Raw genomic sequence first — 12,500 nt, forward strand, 5'->3', positions numbered from 1 at the left:
TGACATTTGTATTTAATTATTGACCTGTAATATGCTAATTTAAAGTTGCTTTCTTTCCTTTTCTCTCTTTTATATATTTATCTTTTTAAAGGAAGAGGCTTCAATATTTGCCAATCTTCTGAGTCCCAGCTATTATTTTGGAATGAGGTTGCTTGCCGCACGCCCTGCTCCATCCTGGCTGTGACCCACTGCAGTCAGCTATAAACCAGATGCAAAAGTCACTGGTCGGGTTAGCCAGTACTGAGCGAACATTTCTAATGTCAGTGGTTCTCTCCCAGGCTACTACAGTGATTGGGTACCAGCGACCCAGTTGAATGGTGTAGGGTTAGCAACCGCATCCTTAAAGAATTGCTGAGGACCGTAGGGCTCTCCTTTTTTAGCGCCACACCTTGTCTGTGGAGAAAATAATGCGCATGTCTATCAGATTTTGTATTGCTTCTTCATTGTCGGTCTTCTCGCCTCCATATTTCGGGTGAGGACCAGGCAATAGATCTTCGACGGCAAAGGCTATCAAGCTGAAAGAGGGAGAAGTTGAGAAAACGACAGCCGATATGGGAAAAGATTGATGCATTCTCAGACATTCAAACATTTCTTCTTGCCTTTTATGCTAAGGTTTAATATATTCTAGAGGCACTGGCGAACGCTGAATAACTGAGGTACTATATAGTAAAGTTTACGCGTGTGAAAAGGTGTCGTTATTTTCTTGCAATGACGAAATAGCAGCATTTTTTTCTTAACATATCTGCGTGAACTGATAAGGACGTTGGTAGCGTAGCTTATCGATTAAATGCCTTCTCGTGACCTCCATTCAACGCTGGCCATGGAAACACAAGTGGAATGGTAACAGATCATGTGCTTTCTTGACGTCAGGCATTAGTCACCAGGAACGCAACTTGTATAGTCATAATGACCTACATTTTTGGGATTCTCTGCGCTTGTTAGTACACTTTCCCATTGAAAGCCTTAAATTCAAAGGGGATGTATGTTTTCCTTTTGTAAGCAGGGTTCGAACCTGTTCATTGAGAGAGAGAGAGAGAGAGAGAGAGAGAGAGAGAGAGAGAGAGAAATTTTCAGTAACCATTAGACCATCCTTGGGTTTTTCCCTTTTGATGTTTTGTGGTTTGGTAAGAGTGTGCCTTTTCATTCCTAAAAAGCCTCCCCCCTCCCCCCCCTTGTAGTCACACATTGGGGGGGAACATAGAGGAGGGGGGAGGTGGGGCGTTCGAGTCGAAAAGGGCCTTCTTTCCCTTCTTTTGATGGGTGGCTTTTGTCTCGTCCACCCCATGGGAACACACCATGTCTTCCACCCCTTGGTGGGCATCCCTTTGTCCCTACCGTCCCTACCCCTTGGGGAGGTCCTTGATATCCTGCGAGACTTTGCAGACGGACTCCTTCCTCCCTCCCTTCTCCCTTCCTCCCTCTCCCTCTCTCTCACCCTCTCCCTCCCTGTGCTTTCCCTCGACGACTTACCTCGACTTTCCTCTCATGTTGGGACCTATAAAAAAACCCCCTCCTGTCCTCCATCTTGGTAGTGATGACACCCCTCCCATCCCCTCCTCTCCTTTAAACGTATTGCTGAAGGTGTTTTAGTGGAGAGAGAGAGAGAGAGAGAGAGAGAGAGAGAGAGAGAGAGAGAGAGAGTCTTGTGTCCTTACCCTGTTGCATTCACTTCTGCTTGAAAAGAGAGGGAGAGAGAAAAAGAGAATTTTGTGTCCTTATCCTGTTGCATTCACTCCTGCTTGAGAGAGAGAGAGAGAGAGAGAGAGGAGAGAAAAAAGAAACCACCATCTCGAGCGGCATTATCACATCGTATCGCTATTGAATTTCTGTTGTCATTTATCGGGATCCGATACTGAAGCCTTTCCTGATATATCTCTCCAAGCGATGGAATCTCGGCCCAAGTTAAGATTGAGTTCAAAGGATGCGCATTTATCTCATTTGCTTTCCTCCTCCTCCTCCTCCTCCTCTTCTTCCTCCTCCTCCTCCTCCTCCTCCTCCTCCTCCTCCTCCTCCTCCTCCTCCTCCTCCTCCCGCTTTCTGATGGAAGTGGTTTGATGCTGTTGTGGAGACCTTGCCATCTTGTTCAGTCTAATATAATTCATTATTATTTATCGAAATCCTGATTTTTGGGGAGTTTTTTTTTTCCCACGTATGTTGATCCTCATGCGATATATTATTACTCGTTATCCCATTCCGTCAATTCTCCTTGTTATCCCTTTCCCTCAATCCTCCTTTATGATGGTCGTCAAGATAGAACTGGTCGATTTTATGCGCGTTGCAAATCCTATGACTCCTGCTTTACCGCCTCTCACATCTTCCTGCTGGGAAGGAAGTAATGTCGTTTGTCAGTGAGCTGTTGCTCTTACACAAACATGGAAGCTTTAGTTTATATATATATATATATATATATATATATATATATATATATATATATATATATATATATATATATATATATATATACACACACACACACGCAGATTGTGGATCTCCTCAGGGGGAAAATGATCCTTAGATTGTAACGAGCCTATTCTGAGGCAAACTTAACCAAACTCGGTACTTTGCGACGCCAGGAAATGAAAAGAGAAATAATAAAGAATTCTTGTAGTTATGAAGAGAAGAAATGTACGATACTCTGTTGCTGTGAGGAGATAAAGCTGAATAGTATCACGCCTAATTAGGCAAAGGAGAAGGTACAGGTTATTCGTGAGTGGGAAGGTTAGCACTTGCAGAGCCAGGAGAAATCTGGATACAGGTGACAGAGTACAAATATTTCAGCTCGAGGATTTTATGGATAAGACTGAGTGTGGCAGAAGGAAAAGTTGCGATTGCCAGTGTTATATGGTCCAGGAATGAGGAGGAATGTGAGTGAAAGGAGTATTTTTTTTTTCTTAGAAGAATAATCTGAGACGGTGCCCTACTGGGTTTGGAGAACGTGGAACGGCGTTGTGCAAGGTGATTTACATGGGAAAGTAACTGGAAGAGAAGGAGACTCCTTTGATTATTGGTATGACATTCCAGGAGTAAATGAGATTGGAGAGTGTCTTATGCAAATGTCTAGAAAGGGCTCGATTGTTGGAAATACACCGTCTCCTGAGGAGAATATTTATTGTCAGGAAATAACTTTTTGGACTACATTAGTACAAAAAGACTTGTCAGGTTGATTATTGTAACAGTGAGATGAGGAGTGGCTGGAGGTATAACCAATTATTATTTGGTTGAAATCCAAGTTAAGGTAGATATAAATTCAAGTCGGAGACGATGGAGTGGAAATGTCCCAATAAATGTAATTAAGGGCAGGTGAATTTGATAAGGGTAAAACAGCATATGAGAATTCGGTTTCAAAATCACAGAAATTGAAGGAGTATATGAGAAATATAAAAAATTAATGGATGGAGTAATAGCGTCATCAAATTGTTTAAGGTTATAGGAGGGTACGAAGAAGGAATAAAACAGTGAGTGGATAAGAAAAAGGGAGACTGTGTGATTGCATTTGCTTGATAGACAAGATTACTTTCAACTATCAAGAGGATGAGTAAGAAAGTCAAGAAATGAGAGAGGAAAAGAAAGGAAATATTGTTTTGTCGTGAAATAAATGCAGAGAGAAAGGTCAGTGACCAAATGGATCCCAGAATAAAAGATGAAAATGTTGAGATGCTGGCTGATGGGAATGCAATACTTGGTCGATGACGGAAATATTTTTTAGATGATATTTTGAATATGAGGTTAGTGGGGAGACAGAACAACACGACAGAAGAATGGAAGGGGTTGTCATAAGTTTGTGAATTCTTATGGAAGTGACTTTATGATGTAAGGCGATCAATTGATAGGTTGAAGTTTGGAAACACACCACGAATTGATAGGATTACAGGTAAGGTGTTGCGATACAGTGGTGAAAGCATAATATCCCTTTGTAAAAGTTTTCAGGTGACTCAAGATTAGGAGCATAACATTATTAAATATACCTGGGATAGTGTGTGGTAGATTTTTTATTGATACTAAGACATGACAGAATTACTGAGAAGAAAGAACAGTTTGGATTTGGGGATGGAAAATGGTGTGTGGGGAAATAATTATGAAGCAGTTATGTGAAAAGTTTAAGGGTGAAGGAAAAAGCAGTGTTCAGTATACATAAATCTAAAAAGAAAGCTTACTATATAATTAATAGAGATTAAATGACATACAATAAAGGTAATTTATTTAGCACGAATTAAAGTTTTAATGCTGAAAGCAAAGCTTAAGTTGGAATTTGTCGTCCGGAGAGTGAATGGTTTGGTATGAAAGTGGGTCTGAGACAAGGACGTATTATATCTCTGTGGCTCTTATAATATTCCTATAGATGAACTGATGCAGGAAGTCAGAGAAAGGACGTGGCATGCAGATGCTAATTCGTGGCAATAAAATTGGATAGGAAATGTCTGGTCCTTCTAGTTGCCGTAGCAATGGCATGGAATAGTTAAGAGGAAATGCAGTAATTATAGAAAGTGTCTGAAAGTGTTAACTACGAGAAAGTGTAAGGTAATTGTGAGCAAGGAGAAGTAGACGGAAACCAGATATAGCACTAAATGTTAATGTGGATGATTATACAGTAGAATGGGGACTTGATTTCTGTATGCAATTAGTAGTAAATTTATAGATTGATGGTCGGGTGAGAGAAGAGTTACAGAATAGTGAAGCAAGGAAGGGATCAGTTTTATTGGGTTTTAATCCGTAGAGGGGTAGTGCCCTCAGTGCACCTCATGCGGCGCACTGTAGGCTTTACTTAAGGTTCTCTGCAGCGTGCCTCCGGCCCCTAGCTGCAACCCCTTTCGCTCCTTTTACTGTACCTTCTTTCATATTCTCTTTCTTCCATCTTACTTTCCACCCTCCCCTAACAATTGAGCCATAGTGCAGCTGCGAGGTTTTCCCCCCTGTTACGCCTTTCAAACCTTTTACTGTCAATTTCCATTTCAGCGCTGAATGACCTTGTAGGTCCCAGTGCTTGGCCTTTGGCCTAAATTGTATATTCAATTCAATTCAATCCTATTGGGTTTTAATATCACATTAGGTACTTCACATGCATATATCTGATTTATCACAATATTTATTAACTTAACGCATAAGTATATGTTGCACACTTTATCTTCACAATGCAACTGATTCTGTGGTATTCGGGAACTCTAGGGTCAGCTAGTTTTGAACACTTTCAGAATGTGGAATTCTAGTCCTTCCTTTTCGTTTTCTAAATCACTTAAACGAGCATTTAAAGATGCGGTTTTCGCCCATAATGGAGGAAAGTTCATGAAGATGTCTCTTTCCTTGACCTATTGACCTAGCTCTTGCTATACGGCCATAATAACCAGTCTCCTTTGACAACAAGAACTAGATATTACAAAAGTAGCTAAATGACAGACTTGGCTAGAAAAGGAGTAATGCCGAATCATTTAAGGCGATCAAAGTCTAAAACGTCACGTAATTCTCTCGAGCAGACTTTTGTAATATTTGACGCCAATGTCTTCCTTCGAGTGCGTCGTCTTAGTATTCGCCTTCGTCTTGCGATTGCAGCGGTCATGGCGCGCCTACTTCTGACGTATCGGGTCATGCAGAATGTGGAAATGATGCCGATGTACAGTAAAGCAGATAAATCTAGTGCGATTGTCAAAACGCCCCCTTCTCAGAAATAGCTGTCAGGATTCATCAGACGAAAGATTAAAAGGTGCCTTCATTTCTGAAACACAGCGCTTCATTTTTCAGATTTTCTCGTATGTTCAATCACACACACACACACACACACACACACACACACACACACACACACACACACACACACACAAGCAAACAGATTTCTCATTTGTTATAAATGTTCGTACTTATACCACCTGTTTTTACTCATACTATGAATATGCTTGCACACACAATCATGCAGTAGCAAATATACATACATATATATATATATATATATATATATATATATATATATATATATATATGTATGTGTATATATATATATATATATATATATATATATATATATATATATATATATATACAATATATATATTATATGTCTAATGTAAACAGAGTAGTAGTTCCTTCACATAAGGGGAAAGCTATGGCTCAACTACAGACTTGAAAATACTTGGGTAACTTAGGACGATTAGTTTATTACCAGAAAGCTGGCAGTTGATTTTTGGTTCCTAAAACTCTGCTGTGGACATTGAGAGTCTGGGGAAAGGATTCATATGGAATATGTGTGTGAGAAGTCTTCGTGACAAAGCGGTGATTTTTATTTAGCTTATATGTGATACCAGGATGATAAATGACATCGAAGTAAAGTGTACATGAGTGTATGATGTGCATTTGGTCCTTTGAAAGAAATGAGAACGATGATTTTCGTTTTTAAAAAATCCTGATGTAGACAGTGAAAGTCTGGGGAAAGCGTTTATATGAACCAAGTGAAAGAAAGGTTTTAGTGACAAAGCGGTGATTTTTATGTAGCTTATGTGATACCAGGATGATAAATGGCGTCGAAATCAAGTGTAAATGAGTGTATAATGTGCAGTCGCTCTACTGTTAAAAGAGAAAGAAACGTGCGCTTGCAGTTAAAAAGGTTAATGTCTGGGCAGGTGTCTTGGTTATGGTCCCAAGAGGTATGTTTGAGTATTGATGTAGCGTTTGAATTTATACACATTGACGTGACTAACCTTGGTGAACAGGTTAAATAAAATGAATGTTTTTGGAATTAGAATGCGAGGAAGACCAGGAAAAAAAGACGCTTGACTGTTGGAGTGGCCAGATTATTACTGTAGAAGGAAAGAGGTATTTGATGTTGAAAGATCATGAATAGCAAGCAAGGACGAGTGGTGGTAATTACAGGACGAATCAGTATTTCTGGGAAGAACTAGAATGCAGTATACGTAGAAGTATTTATGCCGTGTACAATTTCTCTCTCTCTCTCTCTCTCTCTCTCTCTCTCTCTCTCTCTCTCTCTCTCTCTCTCTCTCTCTCTCTCTCTCTCTCTCACAGAGTCAGTTAATAGCCAAAGTGTAGAAGCATATCTGGCATGGAATTGAAGTATAGTCACGCTCAGTTTAAAGTTTTTTGTAACTAATGAAAGAAAATTAAAGTCAATGAAGCAAGCTCCTTTGACGATGTATTATTATAAATAACATTGCCTGTCCTTAATTTCACTTTTGTGACGACAAGTCAGGGAACCCTTTTACATGTCACGCTCGCTCGCTAACAATGCGGATTGTTCATACTTACCACGTATGTCATGGGGTTCAACAGCATTCTTGTGACCACGTGGAAATGCTTCAGTGTATTCTGTTCCTAGTCAGTGTATATTTCTCTATGATTCTACGGAAGTACAGTATAAATAGAATATAAAAACTAAGGTGTGTTAATGTCACTATAAATAATAACTGTACACAAATGTTCACGCAAGCTGAAGACCTTTTCGTCTGTTTATTATTATATAAATATAGGACTATGATGGGTAATAATAGAGGAAAAGGAAGTATAGAAAATAAGGTGTATATACAGTATATGATGTATGTGTGTAGAGATATGTGTATATATATATACATATGTATGTATGTGTATATATTATATACCCCGATCGGGAATTATCACCGAAGGGGAATTTTTAAAGTGATAAATTCCCCTTCGGTGATAGTTCTCATCGGGGATATTCCCGAAGTAGCGTGAACTGGATATATATATATATATATATATATATATATATATATATATATATATATATATATATATATATATATATATATATATAGGAAAATTACAATGTATAAACAACAACTAATTCATCCATATGAAGACATAGTTAAAAAAAAAAAGCTGTATCATTAATGACTAATGGTCTCGGCTCAAACATGATCTCTATCGCGAGGTCTTACGTGAGAGTATATCAGTCCATGTTTACTGAGAGAGAGAGAGAGAGAGAGAGAGAGAGAGAGAGCGCGCAAGCTCACCACTTCATAAACGCAGGTAATTTGCAATTGATAGTTCTTAATCCGAGGCACCGTATTTGCATTAAAGCTGTTGTTTTCCTCGGTTGCAGAGATCGTGCAGCGAGATCGCCGCTTGCCTCTGAGATCGTCAGAGATCGTCGGAGATCGTCGTCAGGTGCTGTGCTTCGCTGTTCAGCAGAGCAGGGTAAGTTGCCATGCTCCCTCGTTGACTTTCTTTGAAGATCACAGTACAGAAGATCGTGTGTATCTAATGTATGTGTGCCTGTTATGATTTGATGTGTGTGTTACCCCGGTTCTGTATTTTTTTTAGATGTATATACGTACATTATGTGATTGAACGTGTATCTATGTATGTATTGCATACATTATGTAATTGAACGTGACACAGTAATATCCCCGTGTATTCTCTGTCACATTATAGACACACATACACAAACATACATATACACATACATATACATATATTATTTGCACGTGTGTATACATAGATATGTAATTATATATTTATGTATAAGCGTTCATTTGTATCATATGTAATATATTCACATGTGTGTTCAGGTAGGTAGGCTCCAACAAAGATACTCATTTCTCGTATCATAGTGTTTTAAAATACATAGACGTTGGATAGTACATAGACCGTTGGATGATTGATAATCCTAGACGGAGAAATACCATATTTTCTCACTGACGTGAATGCTGACATTACTTCCCATCCCAGTACTGCAACAGAATGCGTGAGATCGAACTGATAAACATATAAATAATTTTCTTGAACTTGCAAGAACTGGTGTCTATATTGGAGAAATGGTTAAGGAATGCTGTGCGGTATAGCATCACATTCCCCGTTGGGTGATAGTGCCGTCATCTCACCTCATGCGTTGCATTGCAGGCATTACTTAAGGTTCTTTGCATTATCCCTTCGGCCCCTATCTGCAACCCCTTTCGTTCCTTTTGCTGTAACTCCTTTCACATTCTCTTTCTTCCATCTTTACACCCTCTCCTTAAATTGATTCACAGTGCAACTGCGAGGTTTTCCTCTTGTAACACCTTTCAAACCTTTTACTGTCAATTCCGTTTCAGCGTTGAATGACCTCATAGGTCCCAGTGCTTGGCCTCTGGTCTAAATTCTATATTAAGTTTAATTATAGCATCGCATTAAACAAGTATACAGTGAATAATAGTTACAGCCTGACTTGGAGATCGCCAAATCACAATAAATAGGAAAGATGATTTTGTCCATTTAGGAAATCGATGTTTTTTCGATGATTTCAGTGAAAAAGTACATTAAATTTTTTTAATTCAGTTTATTTGTTTACTTATTTTTTTTATTTCGGGGGAGGAAACAAGTCGATCATTAATTGAAGGACATCATGAACTCAGCAGTGATGTCAGCGCGGTCATTCTGATGTTCTCATTCTGGTTTCCTCATTTTTTATTTCCTCATTATGGGGAAAATGTGTCATGGGCTGCGTTCATATTAGCAAACCTTTCCAACTGCAACTCATTTTAGACTTGGCCAAACACCAAAGGTTTGGCGAATCGCTTTTATTTCCGCTCCTTTTTAATCCCCGGGTCCGGCCCCATATGAAGGCGGCGCATGCGCGATGGGGATGTTTAAAATCAAAGGATTTAATTGTTCCGTTTTCTTTGTCAGTCCACTTTTGGGATTTGTGTTTTTTTTTTCTTTCTGGCCATTTCAGAACTGGTTGGTTTGCTAATTAGCTTTGTTAATTAGCCGAAATGGTGCATTCATGAATAAATGCATAAAATTATTTTAGCCTTGTAAAAAGGCGATTCAATGTTGAATGATATGTATTTACCGTACACACACACACACACACACACACACACACACACACACACACACACACACACACACACACACATATATATATATATATATATATATATATATATAGCCTATATATATATGTACACACACATACATATATATATATATATATATATATATATATATATATATATATATATATATATATATATATATATATATATACTGTATGTGTATATATGTGTGTATATACTATATAGTGTATATATATATATATATATATATATATATATTATATATATATATATATATATAATATTCACCTACTATTACCTACAGAGAGGGTGACGCCAACATGATATACCCATATGACCTCTCAGCAAGCCTTTAAGGGTGAAGCTGCAAGCCCTACCCTTTTTTTTTTTTTTTTTTTTTTTTTCTTGGTACGCATTCTCAGGTGGGTTCGCTGTGGCCGGAAACCCGGCAGTGACCCCCGGTCCTACCAAACGTGACCAGGGTGCTGTAAACCACATAGGCCAGGACCCCCACCACTTTGGCTGATTGCTTCTCGCACAAACAACTGCTTTCAATCATGAATGACGGCAGTGGCGGTGCTTCCCTTATTTATGAGTCTTCTAAACTCCCAGTAGGATAAATTACGAGTTAAGGCAGTTATGTTTTTGTCATAAAACATTAATAGGTTGCTGGGCCTTGCTATTATTATTATTATTATTATTATTATTATTATTATTATTATTATTATTATTATTATTGAACTATTTGGGTTTTATATGGCTGCTATTATTAGTGTTGTTATTAAAGAAGTTGGAATTCATTTGGTTGTTATTATTAATGTTTTTATTATTAAGGAAGTCGTTGAAAGTTATATTAAAAGGAAGACTCCTCTTGATATTTCTTTTGTTAGAATTTTATGAGGAGATTATCTCTTATTAGTTGCACTTGTAATCGATACTAGTTGCAAATGTTAATAACCATAGTTGCAATGCTCGTTAACAATCATATTTGATGCCGTAAGCAATTAAAAAAAAACCACTTAAATCTCTCTCTCTCTCTCTCTCTCTCTCTCTCTCTCTCTCTCTCTCATCGAAATTAAATTCCTGCCCTGTTTGCAGTCATGTGCAGCTTCATTGCCGTAAGTCGAAGCTAAACAAACGATATTGGTTGGGATGTCGACGGTTTGTCAAGATGTCAGAGGTAATTGCATATCGGGAGATGATTGTGTAAATATGATTTAATATTACCAGCGATGATTTATCATTGATTTGGTGCACTGAGTCTTTCTTTGGCTTTTTATGATGGAGACTTAGTTTCCAGAGATTCATTCTGTGACTTATTTTGACGGTATAATGGCGTTGAGGTTATAGATACGTACATACATACATATATGTAAGGCATGAGTATATATGTATGTATATGTATATATACACATATCTATATGTTTGTGTGTTTATGTACATATATATATATATACATATATATATATATATATATATATATGTATATGTAAGGAGAGAGAGAGAGAGATGGGAGAGAGAGGAGAGAGAGAGAGAGAGAGAGAGAGAGAGAGAGAGAGAGAGAGAGAGAGAGAGAGAGAGGTTCGTCACGCAGTCACGCGTTATTTTTATATTCTCAAATATTAAGCCCTTTTCTATCGAATTCTCTTGACCTTGGGAGTAAGTTGCACTCAAGGAGAACTGTATATGAAAAGTGCATCTGCATAGGTCAGCAGCTGACTTATCCACAATGCAGTCTTCGTGGATAAGCCAACTGTTTAAACCTCCGTATAAAGCCTAAAAGGCACAGGTTCGAATTTTCGTTGGGACAGATGTTCTGCTCCTATCGTATGATTCCACGTAGTTGTAAGTTATTTCCAAGATAAGGTGAGTTCGATAATATATATATATATATATATATATATATATATATATATATATATATATATATATATATATATATATATATATACAGGTATATATATATAATGTTTGTAGTTGTATTTTATTTCTTTATTTATTTCTTTATTTACTGTATATACGTACGAATATATATTTATACACGTGACATTTTATAAAAACGCTTCCTCTACATGCTTGCATGCATCCGAGCATTCTTTGCTTAAAACTTTGTACCGAGAATGAACATGCGTGTCTTTCTCATGAAAATGAACCTGGGGTTTATAAATTCGCAAGAATTCAACATAATCGTGTGTTTACGTACACCATAATATCTTATTCATATTATACGTTTTGTGTAGGTGGGTATTAAGGGAATTAGTATATTAACCCTTTTTTTTTTGCGTGTTTTCTCTCTTGCTTTAATGGGACGTGTTTCGACATCATGAGTACCTTTATATTAAAAATGAGAGAGTAAAATGGCTTCCCAAATTGGGCTGTTAGCTAGAGAGAGCAAAGAGGATAATTATTCTAATTAGGCCGTCATTAGCCTGTGTTAACACGCTCATTTAATGCTTAAAAATATAATAATGGGTTGCAAGATTCAACTTGCGCGTATGTATAGGACGTCTCATTACTGCGGCCATACATTATACTGATGTGAAGCGTACATCATATTTACAGTGAAAAGAATATATAGAAAGTTTCAAATTAATTATATACATGGAAGCGTACAGATACTTTTATTCATAATATTGCTTTCTAAGTATATGGTATACAGTGTATTTGCTTGAAAGCATATACGTAGACGTGAACATGCGTAAA

General features: G+C 37.6%; 1 protein-coding gene across 3 annotated transcripts in view; it reads left to right on the forward strand.

Annotated features, from left to right (window-relative positions):
• Positions 1-12,500, forward strand: part of LOC136838506 (clavesin-2-like) — a 143,422-nt gene that overhangs the window by 79,525 nt on the left and 51,397 nt on the right. For 2 of the 3 annotated variants that reach the window (XM_067103567.1, XM_067103568.1), the window contains exon 2: positions 8,060-8,154. The exons of the other annotated variant lie outside the window; for it this stretch is intronic. The gene's annotated coding sequence lies outside the window, so the exon portion shown is untranslated. The remainder of the gene's footprint in view (positions 1-8,059; positions 8,155-12,500) is intronic. 3 annotated transcript variants of the gene reach the window in all.

This window comes from Macrobrachium rosenbergii, chromosome 5 (genome assembly GCF_040412425.1).
Source record: "Macrobrachium rosenbergii isolate ZJJX-2024 chromosome 5, ASM4041242v1, whole genome shotgun sequence".
Taxonomy (NCBI): domain Eukaryota; kingdom Metazoa; phylum Arthropoda; class Malacostraca; order Decapoda; family Palaemonidae; genus Macrobrachium; species Macrobrachium rosenbergii.